The sequence below is a fragment of the Haliotis cracherodii genome, unplaced genomic scaffold (assembly GCF_022045235.1).
Source record: "Haliotis cracherodii isolate W230 unplaced genomic scaffold, xgHalCrac1.p SCAF_11, whole genome shotgun sequence".
In the NCBI taxonomy this organism is placed as follows: domain Eukaryota; kingdom Metazoa; phylum Mollusca; class Gastropoda; order Lepetellida; family Haliotidae; genus Haliotis; species Haliotis cracherodii.
Window position 1 is genome coordinate 27,408,161 of NW_027266266.1, and position 15,354 is coordinate 27,423,514.

General features: G+C 42.8%; 1 pseudogene; it reads right to left on the reverse strand.

Annotated features, from left to right (window-relative positions):
• Positions 1-825: 825 nt before the first annotated feature.
• On the reverse strand, positions 826-1,620 carry LOC139454989 (uncharacterized; annotated as a pseudogene).
• Between the last annotated feature and the right edge of the window lie 13,734 nt (positions 1,621-15,354).

The following is a 15,354-nucleotide window of genomic DNA, read 5'->3' on the forward strand; positions in this document are numbered from 1 at the left end:
ACTTAAAATCAGTGTCTAATTGTGACAATCTTGCGAGGGCACTGGGCCTAGCCAAGCGGGGTCAGTAGCCATATCTGTGCTTGTAGACCTCTGCGGCTTGAAACCTTTTCCACAAATCAAAATAGTTGGATTTGGCCGAAAAATGTTTGAATTGTTACCTAGTTTCGTTTTGTCGCTGTGCGTACATCTGATTGCCCTTCTTAAAGTTATGACAGGACAGGCTGACTGTCAACAACGTCTGACCGTGGCCGTGACGTCTCATAGACTAGGGTTAGAGTAGCTTCCCTTTGACAAAGGGCAGTTACTCTAACGGACAGACCGATGATTGCCGCGAAATGCAAGAAAAAAGAATTCTTATTTTGCGTATATGTTGCTTCGCCACTGTATAAGAAACAGATTTCAGTTGGAACTATATTGGCCACTGTCACTGTCCGAGTGACACATCACTTACCCTATGACGTAATAAATATTAACAGGCGCATTCCAGGAAAACTCGCAATATTTCACTAATGTTTGTGAGAGAGGGAAAGCGATTTTCAAGTACAATTGCCAATGCTCGCTAAAGACAATGTTTATTCCTAATGCAGGATATTTACCATCCCCGAACACACTCGGGAGATAACCTCTATTTCTTTTTATTTGATAACAAATTCCATCCATGTCAGCTATAATATCGGTAACGCATTTTTTTCAGTGCATTGTCATTTGCAGAAGCCATTATAAGGGTAAAAGAACAGAACAGAACTTTATTTACGCTCAGGCCGGGATCCTCGGCATATGAGGAACAAATTTGCAAACAGTAAATACATAAGATGGCGAGATGGTTTACATGGAAGATTTTACAGTTTTCATAATGACATTACAGAATGTACAGAGTTTCTTAATAACATTTATTTTTTTACAATGAAATTGGAAAATTTATTTTCCGTTGGGTTTTGAAAAAAGGACAAACAAAAATATAATGAAATTCATCACCAGCATCGCTCATGTAGCAGAGTTTACACGTTCGTTCATTGACAGGGATTTTGTGCCACCTACCTCGTTCAATAGGTAAATGGTGGCATGAGGTTCTAAACAGAAGGAATTTTCCAGCCAACGAGAAAGGAATAACTAATAAATTCTTTTCAAGGACGAGTTCAGTTTTACATACGCGATATGTGATACCTTTAGAACAATAAGTAATCTCTGCATTCCATGTTTGAGTTGCTATATCAGAAAATCTTAACGACATGATATATTTAAGGACATTCGGAGGAATTGCTTAACCAATAGAAACTGAAGCCCGTTTCATTGAAAATACGTTCCAAACATTTTATCCATTTTTACAGCTATTGTTTGTACAGACTTCATTGTATAACATTTGATATAGAATTCTTTATAACTTTTGTTCTTTGCCAGATAAGACCTTAGCCCCAAAATATACCATTCGACATTTGAGAGAATTATTTGAAGGTACTCTTCCAAGTTCTCCATACAACATGTATAAAGGTGTACATTTCTTAATGGGAAGTAATTTACGTAGAAAGTTAAGGTGAACAGATTCAATTTGTTTACAATCTTCAAAACCCAGATTTCACAACCATAAAATAGAATTGGTTTTACTATAGCATCGAAGAGAATTTACTTTTATAGAAGTTTTGAAAGAGTTTTTATTTGTAAAGTGAATTCCAAGATATTTATAATCAGTGACATATTCGATTAGTGAGCCATTTAATAATATATGTGTACTCTTTTCTCTTTTTGTACCACCAAAAACTATAATTGATATGCACTCTCCATTTTCTGCAGTAAAGTGAAAAAAACAACAACATATTTTATAAACTTTGATGATTAAAAGCTAACAAAACTGTATCATCTGCATATAGTAATGCGAACAAAACAACGGAGAGATCTAACAGACCATTAAGTGACTGAGATTGAATAGAAACACTAGGGCAGTTTTGAGAATATAACAACGGTTCAAGGTCATTTAGAAACAATGAAAACAATATTGGGGACAGATTTTCTCCTTGACGGACCCCAAGAAGACAAGGGAATTGTTCTGAATATACACCGTTTGAACATTTAATGCCATCGTACATATTAACAATAATACGAATGAGTTTTCCATCAATACCTTGTGCTAATACTTTATTCCATAAACCTATACGCCAAACATTGTCAAAAGCTTTTTGGAAATCAACGAAACCACAATACAATTTTTTCTTTCTATTTATCAGTAAATCAATATTTGCATACAGGGTAAAGATATGATCATTTGTGGAGTAGCCATGTCTAAAACCCGCTTGTGATTCTGACAGAATGTTATTACTTTCAACATAATCGTTTAATCTTTTATTCATAACTGAGGTAAACAATTTTCCGAGGCAACTTAATAGACTTATGGGGCGAAGGTTTCAAGGGTCATCTGTACATCCTTTGCCTTTGTAGATCGGACAAATAATTCCGTTTAACCATTGTTCGGGAAACGCTATTTTTCAGGGCACTATCAATATAAGGGAAACGCTAACGATGTGATGTGATGTGATGTGATGTGATGTGATGTGAGGTGAGGTGAGGTGAGGTGAGGTGAGGTGAGGTGAGGTGAGGTGAAATTGGGTTTAACGTCGCGTCCAAGATTATTGCATTTACATACCGACTTGTATGCAGACTAATGCCGATTTAATAGTGTTCCCCCACTGAGATACCATGCAGCAGTTTAATATGAATACCCGGTGTCTAGCCGGGAGAGTCACATTTCAGAAATGGCTATTGCCGGTAAGGTCACATTTTCAGCTGAGTGCATTTCACCTATTCTAGCGGGTAATTAATTAATACGATTACCGATACCTGTATATGAGTGTCCCACATTTTAATTATACTCCTAATTTAATACTCCCAGACTGAGGGAGGCGACCAGTTCCTACACCGTGTTAGTGACGACATCCTCATCTTCACTACAGACAAGAACATTGAACATTTGTGTACTGCAGACATTATATTTTGTGATGGTATATTTTATGCCTGTCCCAATTTGTTTGATCAGATTTATTGTTTACATGCTGAGGTGTTTGGCCATATGTTTCCATTAGTTTACTGTTTGTTGTCCAATCGAACAAAAGAGTGTTATGTCAACATGTTTCAGTACCTATGCGATTTTGCTAGTAGAGCAGGTCTAGAGTTTGCCTCACTTACAATTCAGTTGGACTTTGAACGTGCAGCTCACAATGCCGTGACTGATGTATTTCCTGGGACATTAGTTAGAGGGTGTTTCTTTCACTTCACCCAATGTATCTGGAGGAGGGTGCAGAAAGAATGTCTGGTGATGGACTATAAGGAAGATGAGGAGGTGAAGAAGCTGGTGAGAAGAGCTGCTGTCCTCCCTCTAGTACCTCGTGACAAAGTGGATGATGTGTGGCTTGATGCCATTGCTGACTCTCCTGCTGGCCCTAAAGTGACTGCCTTCATGGACTACGTGACAACCAGTTGGGTTCAAGGAGAGGCCTTCATGCCAGAGATTTGGAACCATTTCGAAAACCAAGGCCACCGTACCAACAATCCCCTGGAAGGGTGGCACAACAAGATAAAGAAACTTGCCAAGAAGTGCCACCCGAACATCTACGAGGTAGTGAAGCTATTTCAGCGAGAGCAGTCACTCAAAGAGGTTGCAGTCCTGAGACTCTCTCACCAGCGGTGAGAACCCTCACGAAGAAAGAAGTACAAGGCAATCGATGCACGTATTGCAGTAATGCAGTAATGACACTAAATCCATTATGATATTCATATGCTATTCATATTCATCAATGTAAAGTTTTGATGAATATGTTATCCTTGTTGAATAATAAATGAGAAAACAAGACTTGTTTTGTTATATACGGTAACCTGTTAGAATCACAAAGCATGTTTTGACAGCATAGCCGCGAGAGCCACATTATACAATCACGCAACCATAACCATTGCCGCGAGAGCCACATCAATTTGGGCTATCTATTTTCGAAATGTGGCTTTGCCGGCCTGTAACCGAATACCCCACACATGCACGGTATACTGACCAGTCCTTGTTTTAACCCCTTAATGCCGAGCGCCAGACAGGGTAAAAACGTCATTTGGTACTACTAGACCAAATAGGATAAAGACATGGATCAAGGTATGCAGCAGTTGAAAAGGGAAAGTAAATTTGACGTGTGGCTTTCTTGTCTTTAATGGCTTAATGCTGCCTTGATCTGCCTTCCAACAGTTACTACGACATTCATCAGTCCATCAAATTTTATCTTTGAGTATACTTTTTTATATGTCGGTGTCCGGTGAGTAGATAGACGGAAGGTCGGTGGTTTGATCGCGGTCGCGTCAAAAGACTTTAAAAGATGGTACTTGTTGTTACCCTGCCTGACGCTCGGCACTAAGTGTATAAAGCAAGGACTGGTCAGCCCAGTCAATATAATGTATCTGAGTGGGGTACATGTGCATACACGTGAAATTATATTGAAGGCGACGTTTAGTCCCATTTCACTTTACCTCACGTGACCGATATCTTCTATTTTCTGTTTTGACCCTTTATTGACCTTAGTTGCTAAGGGTGGTGTTACTGTAGAATTTCCCGATTGGTCAGAATATAAAACAAATGTACGTTCAGGTGAACGCCCCCTGAGAATCCTTAACGGTTCACTTATTTATATTTTTTCCTTCTAAGTTAAATAAAAGTAGACATATTTTATGAACGGAGATGAAAATAGATATTATTTCCGGTGATTAACATTATGCTCTGTGCTGTTTATCATGCTATTGTCTTAAGTGATAATTGATTACCTCAATGATGCAAACATGTGTGTTTGTTTTCTGATGGTTGTTTGTTTGAGTGATAGCTCTGTATCATTGTATACTCTAGTGGTAATTGTTTTAAAAAGGTAACTGGTTTCCTTTGATTTTGGTGATTTCGTGACATCATGCCCCGATGGCGAGAGTCATCGTTCCTTCTTCCAGTCGCGTGTTTGTCTGGTCCAGACTCTACCGTTACTCTTTCAGCGCCTCAGTGCCTCCTAATGCAACTGAACAAGCAGTCCTATTCTGGCACGGAAGTCGTTGCCTGCCGTTACATCAACATGGCGTGTTGCGCTGATTACTGTCTTGGAGAGCCATCTTGTTACAGCGTTGAGTGGAACAGTCTGGATAAGAAATGTTGGGCGCACTATGAATCCAAGCCATCGCAAACAGCTCAGTGTCCTTGCAACAGTTTTCTAAAGGTCAACGACTGTGTACCTAGATGTAAGTATAGCTAACGTACTGGTGTGAGCTTGCACATGTGTTTGCACTCCAGGCATCCCCTACTGTCATGTCAGGGAAGCGCTTTGGCGACAGAGTTCTGTCGATGGTATGAAGGGCTGTAGCCGGTTATCATAGACAATAATATCTATGTAACATTTGGCGATTTATGTTACAAAAAAGTGCAGTAGTTCCATTTTTACGCTTATTGTTTAAGGAGGGGCACGGGTGGCCCAGCCGTCGAAGGCGCCCCAATTCGCTGTGCAGAATTGCGTCCCTTGGGCACTCAAGAAACCTATGATCGTGGGTTTGAATCCCGGTTCACTCCGATAGTTTCTAGGTTTGTCAGCACCATACCCGTGCTCGTGGGTTTCACCAATGTGGTTAACGTCTGATACCTGCACCACCTCGGGCTTTCCTTCCAGATTAAACGACGTTAAAACAAAACTCACCCACTACTGTTTAAGGTAAACATGAATTAAATTGTTCAAAGTTATTGATAATAAATTATATTCAGAGTAAGTGAGTGAGTATGGTTTTACGCCGATTTTAGCAATATTCAAGCAATCTCACGGCAGGGGCACCAGAAATGGGCTTCACACATTGTCCCAATGTCAGGAATCGAACCCGGGTCTTCGGCGTGACAAGCGAACGCTTTAACCACAAAGCTACCCTACAGCACTATTATGTTTAGAAATACGGCAAATTGTCATTTAGATTACATCATTTTAAGTTTAGTGCCCGGTATAACAAGAAGAAGTTAGATACACTCAAAATAGGGGGCACGGGTGGCCCAGTCGTCTAAGGCGCCGCGATTCGCTGTGCAGAGTTGCTTCCTTTGGGCACGCCAGAAACCTATGTTTGTGGGTTCGAATCCCGGTTCACCCCGATTATGTTTCTAGGTTTGTCAGCACCAAACCCGTGCTCGTGAGTTTCACCGAAGTGGTAAACGTCTGAGACCTGCATCACTTCGGGCTTTCCTCCCACATTAAGCTCAGACGCCGCGATATAACTGGAATAATGTTAAAAGCGGCGTTAAACCCAACTCACTCACTCACTCACTCACACTTACAAAATACTTACATTTTTGGGGGTCCCTAAAGCAAAGTACTGAGATATAGGGGGCTGCGAAATGTGAATGTTAGCGCACACTGATCCAAAGACCAGGGTTATAATAATTTACTGCCATGATCATCCACTTAGTGAACTGGATCTTGCGTATTCTGAATAGACATATTATTAATGTGTAATATAAGGACATGTCTCGTGCAATCGGGCCGGACCATTAGAATGGTCTGGAAGGAACATGGACTCATCACTCAACATAGCATAGATCTCAACACAATACCGCCGTATCCTCTAAAATTTAAACGTCTATGCGCATTGGTCATTCTGGATTCCAACCACCGAACGACGACATTTGAGACCCACCTATTTGAAGCGAACGCGGACAGTGCCGTCCCAAGATCTGATGTTTGACCTTGCTCTGACTCTTGTTTACTTGTGAAGAGGATTTAAAGCGATCCCGTAAAGCAAAGAGCCTTATTTCGCGATTGTCACGGCGGGTTGTTTTGGTCTGACGTCCACGACTACGTCTCACCACAACGCCCTGTGTTTGCCTGTAGAGGTTCCACCGTCGTCACACCTCTCACACTGACCGACCTCTGACAGTCTACTGCAACGTGTCGTACAGATTTCCTGTCTAAATGCTACTAATTAACTGCCATTTTCGTGCTGAAAACGAAGAAAATATCTTGGCACCTTTTTATAAAATTGTATTAAGATAAGTTAACAACTGTTTTTGTGTGTAAAATACGTTCATTTCAAACACTAGATGTTCGTCTAGGAATATATGCGTTCCCTTCTTTTTCCCCCATAATAAGCTGATACGCCGCGATATAACTGAAATAATATTGAATCGGGCGTTATAACTTCTTTGAGAGGCATTTTGAAGTTACGCAATCAAGAAGTTTTTCATCTATATATCTTATCCTTACAAAGACACTTATATCATTGATCCAGGTCCGGTCAAGCCATTGACTGTCGGATCGCCGATCAATGCATTGTCTAACAAGGTGTATGAATTCGATGAAATGTTTGCATGATATACTATATTTCTAAAATGAGCTGAATATTTTGTCTATTTACAATGAATAAAATGTTTGATGATATGTTTATGATATAAGACATTTCCTGCGTGTTACGTGCATATGTCCATGGATACTTTGGGATGACAGCCAAACAGGAATTTGAACAAGCAAAATAAATCTAGGTAGCACTTTGACGAAAGTCCTCAGTAGCGGTTTATGTCTTAACATATACAGACACAAGTGCAAGAATTTCTCAGTTCATGACTCAAGAGGCAAAACTGCGATGAAACAGGTTAACACTGCATAGTCATCCTATAAGCTCGCGTCAACGAGATATTCCAGGGTCAAGTCTCTGGCGTCGGGTGAGATAGATTACATCTAAATATTGTATAAGAGAACATATACAACCATCACAAATCAATAGTTATTTTCAATGAACCATGTCGATATGTATCTGTAGGAATTGTTCAAGTAGAAACAATTCCTCGAGAGATCCCAGCCTGAAATACAATGATTTGCTTGATTAACGCGTTTATAGTTTAGCTGCTACTACCGACACAATAGGACCACTGGTGTAAAAGCGACCTTAGGTACCACAATTCGTAGTACAGCGGTCCTTGGATAAAAATATAAATAAATATTTAAACAAATCAATTAATTGATATTGTTGTCAGTGTCAGCAGAATACTAGTGTTCTTGGAACTCACCAAAGTGATAACCCCCGACGACGTTGGGTTTTCTGATACCACCATTCCACTAGGCGGCGATCCACGGTGATCTACGCGATCTGAAGGAGCGCCATAGATCGCCATATAATGAGGCGATACAGGGGTACTTGTGATCCGATTGCGATCAGATAGCGATCCAATAGCGATCCAGTAGCGATCCAATAGCATCTATGTGATCCGATAGCGACTTGATGGCGCTTGATCGCCACCCAACCACCCCAAAATGTGGCGATTTTGCACTATCAGTTCCCGCTCCATTCGCGATCCGATGTGATCGGGATGCGATCCAATGGCGCTCTACTTGCGATCCGATGGCGATCATCGTGATCTATGGCGCTCTTCTCTGATCCGATAGCAATCGAGTGCGATCTATGAAGATCCGTTAGAGCTCAAGTAGCGCTCTAGGCGATCCGATTGCGACCTGATCGCCGCAAAGGGGCCCGATCCTATAAAAACCTGTGGCGTTCAGCCGCGCTCTTCAGTTCTGTTCTTGGCAGCAGACGGGTATCACCATGAACCATAGAGATGCTGCCATATTACAAGTGATTTACCATCTCGTGAACCATGCCATCGTGAACCAGCAGATTGCTATTCTGGCCCAGCAGCCTCGAAGAAGAAGGAGAAGGAAGGCTTTTTGGGTGAGACCCTGGAGCGCCATTGGAGTGCCACAACGCTCCAAATCGTGAACCAAACAGTGAAGCACAATCAGAGTGCCATCGGAGCGCAATCGGAGCGCCAATGCATCTCCGAGGAACGCCATCAGATCGCCATGGAGCGCCGAAGATCGGTAGGCCAGCTTTTGTGGCGATCGTCGGCGCTCTATGGTGATCCGATAGCGCTCCGATTGCGACCTTGGCGATCAAGTAGCGCTCCGATGGCGATCTAGGCGATCAATTAGCGATCTGATGGCGATCAAGGCGATCAATTAGCGATCTGATGGCGATCTGGGCGGAGCGCCGCGGATCTTTGTGCAGGGGAGTCAACCGGCGGCGACCTTGGTGATCATGGAGATCAGTTAGCGATCTGTTAGCGATCCGTTAGCGCTTTTGGCGCTCTATATGGCGCTCTATGGCGCTCTCACGGAGCGCCGTGGATCATGAATCATGAATGATTGTCATTGATTGGCCGATTTTTTAAAGATGTTTATCATTTTTATAAAGATGTGCCATATAGATTCATAGATTGCTGACTTTTCTTTAGACACTCACTATCAGTCTAGACAGGAATAGAGTCTATACTTTGGATGTGCATTCTTCGTTTTGTTCATTAGGATGGGTTGTGGCGAGGATATTCGCAAAGGGAAATGAAGTCAAACTCTCAGACTTTCCCCAAGGTATGCTGTGAAGCTGAGTTCAAGACCAAAGGGTCTGCATTGTCACAAAAACACGCTTCTGTATTTATTCGAGATGGGAATTTCCAGGTGTTTCCCCAGAAATGTGGAAGTAGTCCGTCAGTGTTTACACTATTTCAAGAATATAGTCTCGAGAATGAACTTCACAACGTGTCGGTCATACGCTTATGAACGTCAGTTCAGCGGTCTTGTGACGAACCCCCTCATCTATCGGAAAAGACCTATATCGTGTAAAACATCACATTAAAAATTACATTGCAATAACGAACATTATGGAAATTTGTAAATGCCTCCTGAAATGTTCCGTGTCCTCCACAGCCATTCGCTGCGGCCTGTGGGTGCATGGCCAAGCACTGAGCTCCGCGGTGACGTTTGAAGGCCCGGAAGACGAGGAGGAATGTTGGGAGCTTTGCCGTATGTCTACCAACTGCTATGGTATCAGTCACGATGGCTCTACGTGTACATGGGCTTATACAACAACTACGACGGTGTTTTCAGGCCCTTCAAAGACGATGACAAAGGAATATTCGTGTAATGGTAGGTAGCGGTTGTGTTTCGGTTTGATTCAGCGTAGGAGTGTGCTGAGTTAGTATGATAAGCTCTGCTGGTATGCGCCTATGTGCGTGTGAGTGTGAGTGAGTATCGTCCAGTCCCAGTGTGTGAGTAAGCCAGTTTTTGCCGCCTTGTGCGGGTATTTTACGACGTGTGAGCTAAAGGGAAAAAGGTTCAGATGTCTTGTGCTTGATTTATACCTACTTTCAGACAAACCTACTTCCAGATATGCCTACATCCAGATAATCCTACTTCCTGACACGTGAAGATCCAGGGTAGAATAAGTCTTCCGCAACCCATGCTTGCCGCAAAAGGCGACAATGCTTGGCGTACGAGGCGACTAACGGGATCGGGTGGTCAGTAGGAATCTCGCTGACTTGGTTGATGCATGTCATCGATCCCAATTGCGTGGATCGATGCTCATGATATCAGTCACTGGATTGTCTGGTCCAGACTCGATTATTTAAAACACGCCGTCATACAGCTAGAATATATTGCTGAAACAACAAACAAACCAATCAATCCGACCTACACATATTTCCAGACATACCTACTTCCAGACATACCTACTTCCAGACATACCTACATCCAGACATACCTACTTCCAGACACACCTACTTCCAGACATACCTACCTCTAGACGCACCTTCTTCCAGATATAGGTACTTCCAGTTATATCTACATCCAGATGAACCTACTTCCAAAAACACCCACATGTACTTCCAGAATAACCTACTTCCAGTTATACATACCTCCAGACATACCTACTTCCAGACACACCTACTTCCAGACACACCTACTTCCAGACACACCTACTTCCAGACATACCTACTTCCAGACATGCCCACTTCCAGACACACCTACTTCCAGACACACCTACTTCCAGACATACCTACTTCAAGAATTACCTACTTCCAGACATGCCCACTTCCAGACATACCTACATCCAGAGATACCTACTTCCAGATACATCTTCTTCAAGAGACACCTACTTCCAGATATACCCACTTCCAGATATACCCACTTCCAGACACACCTACTTCCAGACAAACCTACTTCAAGAATTACCTACTTCCAGACATGCCTACTTTTAGACATACCTACATCCAGAGATACCTACGTCCAGATACATCTTCTTCAAGAAACACCTACTTCCAGACACACCTGCTTCCAGATGTACCTACCTCCAGACATACCTACTTCCAGATATAGCTACTTCCAGACACACCTACTTCCAGATATACCTACTTCCAGACATGCCCACTTCCAGACTCACCTACTTCCAGACATTCCTACTTAAAACATTACCTACTTCCAGATATACATACTTCAGCCCCCCCTTCTGCCAGATATACATACTTCAGACACACCTACTTCCAGACATACCTACTTCTAGACATGCCCATTTCCAGACATACCTACTTCCAGATATACCTACTTCCAGACACACCTACTTCCAGACACACCTTCTTCCAGATATACATACTTCAGACACACCTACTTCCAGACATGCCTACTTCCAGACATACCTACTTCCAGACATACCTACTTCCAGACACACCTACTTCCAGACACACCTTCTTCCAGATATACCTACCTCCAGACGCACCTTCTTCCAGATATACATACTTCCAGACATACCTGCTTCCAGTTATACCTACTTCCAGACACACCTACTTCCAGACACACCTACTTCCAGATATACCTACCTCCAGACGCACCTTCTTCCAGATATACATACTTCCAGACATATCTGCTTCCAGATATACCTACTTCCAGACATTCCTACATTCAGACACACCTACTTCCAGATATACCTGCTTCCAGACACACCTACTTCCAGACATACCTACTTCCAGACATACCTACTTCTAAATATACCTACTTCCAGACATACCTACTTCCAGACACACCTACTTCCAGACATACCTACTTCCAGACATACCTACTTCCAGACATACCTACTTCTAAATATACCTGCTTCCAGACATACCTACTTCCAGACATACCTACTTCTAAATATACCTACTTCCAGACATGCCTACTTCCAGACATACCTACTTCCAGACATACCTACTTCCAGACATACTTACTTCCAGATATAGATACTTCCAGACACACCTACTACCAGACATACGTACTTCCAGATATACCTACTTCCAGATATACCTACTTCCAGATATACCTACTTCCAGACATGCCTACTTCCAGACATACCTACCTCCAGACATACCTACTTCCAGACATACCTACTTCTAAATATACCTGCTTCCAGACATACCTACTTCCAGACATACCTACTTTTAAATATACCTACTTCCAGACATGCCTACTTCCAGACATACCTACTTCCAGACATACCTACTTCAAGAATTACCTACTTCCAGACATGCCCACTTCAAGACATACCTACATCCAGAGATACCTACTTCCAGATACATCTTCTTCAAGAGACACCTACTTCCAGATATACCCACTTCCAGATATACCTACTTCCAGACATTCCAGACATACCTTCTTCCAGATATACCTACTTCCAGACATGCCTACTTGCAGACACGCCTAGTTTCAGAATTACCTACTTCCAGACACACCCACTTCCAGATATGCCTACGTCCAGATATACCTGCTTCCAGATATACCTGCTTCCAGACATACCCACTTCCAGACACACCTACTTCCAGATATACATACTTCAGACACACCTACTTCCAAATATGCCTACTTCCAGACATACCTACTTCCAGACATACCTGCTTCCAGACACACAATCTTCCAAAGTTATGCTGGTCGCTGACGTTTATGAGTTGTTATGACTGGAGTCTGAAAATGGTAAAAACATGCGAATAGCGTGTGAAATGTGTTGCTCATGAGTGTATGTGTGCAGATGCGTGTCCAATCCCTGGTATCGAGAACAGTGTATGTTTCTGTGTGAGTCACGGACATTCGTTGTAACACTGATACATTAATTGTTTGTAAGTGGTTTAAGCATGACCATGTTTTCTGTAACAGAAATATTCAACACCTTGATCTTGTTTGTTAATCTTTTTCACTTGCCAGGTGGGGGGCAGTGTGTGCACATGCGTGGATTAGCACAGTCTTTTTCGGGGACATTTGTTGGAGGGTCCCCAACGATGGACATCGCAGGCTGTGTCCAACATTGTGCGACTACTCCGACTTGCGTCGCCGTGGAGTGGAACAGTCTGGACAAGCAATGCTGGGGTCACGATACCCAGAAGTCAGTCATCTCCCCTGCGCAATGCCCATGTACCTGGTTCGGCTCAATCAGCGGTTGCAATGTCGGCTGTAAGTTGAAACAGTGCTTATCTGTTTATTTACTTTATTCACGATAATAGAAAAAATATAGAACTGCGAATATAGTCCCGTCCCAGTGTGTGATTGAATGAGTGAGTGAGTGCGTTGGATTTAACGCCTCAATTCACGGCGTTTGAACTTAATGTGGGAGGAAAGTGATGTAGGTCATTGACGTTTGCCATAAAATTAACAACTCCGGTTCGGGCGCAATAATATTTATTACAACTAAACTACACAAAATGAAAACATTGTCTAAAAACAGTTGTATGCTGATACCAACTAGTTTCACAGTTGGTTGCTGATGCAAGGCAAACAATATCTTGGCAGACTTTGCAGCATGGAATGTCATAGATAAGCATGAGAAAGTCCCAACCCAAAATTTGGCAGTAAGGAAAGCAAGTTAATATGTTATAGATTATGGATGGTATAGGAAACGTTGCAGAAGATGATATTGTTCCTCGTCTGGTATTTTGAGATAAGCAAACACAGTGTCTGATTGCCAATCCCCAAGGACCTTGATAGTTTCAATGGGTACTCCACGCTGAAGAACCCCCTCGGCGGAGTCTATGAGTTCTATAATCAGACACAGAGAGTCCTTGTGCGGTTAAGGCACGTCGCAGAGAAAGCGGAAACTGTTCGCGGAAAACGTAGTCAATTGTCCCTCTGCCGACACAGTGAACATTGGAGCTGTGGGGTACTGTGCCAGCAACCTGAAAGAAACGAACAAGTGCCGTGGTTGGACACAGGGGATGCCCTGGATACAGGGGTAGCGTCACATAATGGCATCTGTTGTTGGAGTGTATGGTTTTTCGAGGATCGCACACACAAAACCGCCCCCTTTTTAGTGAATCTCACATCCGATCGGCTCACTGACTTGGCATACTTTGCAGACACTGATCCCGGAGTAACATTGCTGATTCTCAATACTCCAAAGAAGCATACAAGCAAAGCCGCAAGAAAACGCACATTATCTGGCTTGGTTTGGGAAAAATTTCGTTGAACTTGCAGTAGCATGTTTGGAGTGAAAGGCCATTTGTAGTTAGAGGCCGAGCCTTCGGTCCAATTGATGCCCTTTAACATCGAAGTTAAGAGAAAACTAGCTGTCAATGGGTTAGTGAACCCAAACATCTGATGCAAGTTTGGGGGATCGAACTATAAGCATGGGTGCGTCCTGAATATGCAGCATAGCGACATATCGTCTGAGGTGTCGCTGGTACGGAAACGCATCCTGTAAGAACACAGAATTCAGGTACGTCAACGGTAAGTCGATCTTGTGAAAGGAGCAAACAATAGCTGGAGCCACTGAGTAATTTGTTGTCCAGGTTGCCTGTGAGATCATCCACTCTCGAACCTGCAAGGATATGGAAAGCAAGGTTTTAGGAGACATGTGGTAGGTCAACCAGTAACCAGGTGGCGGGTTCCGCGGGACACACCAAGACACCATAGCACGAAGGAAGCGTTTGAAATGTGAAGGCGTATATAACCTGGATATAGCATCACCTGCCACATTCTCTGAGCCTGGCAGGTACTCAGCAAAAATAGTACAACTGTACTTTATGCCTAGGTAGCTCAGATCCCCTAGACAATGCATCGCCGGAAAACTAAATGAGGTACCATTGTTAATCATTCCAACCTATGCCTGATTATCAGACATCACGTGTATTCGACCGTATAAACCTCACCCCACATCAATATAGACGACTGGGCAACCTGTGCTCTCACATTCAGTGCCTGAGAACGACTTCTTCCCATCTAAACTTCACCCCACATCAACATAGACGACTGGTCTGCTCTTGTCCCGCCAAGAGTGATTGACAACTTTTTCCAATCTAAATTTCACCCGACATCAACATAGACAACTGGAAGGTTTCGTGCACCAAGAGGACCCCAACAAATGTCAACATCACAGTTCATAAACATCACTAGGGTAAAATGCGAGATGTCACATGGCAACACCCAGGACGAAGAGTGAATATAAACTGACGTCCAAAAGAAACTTTACCAACTGAAGTAGTATAGGTAATGGGGGTTCTGGACCACTTCCACTGGAGCTGGATTTATATACCTATACTGCTACTAC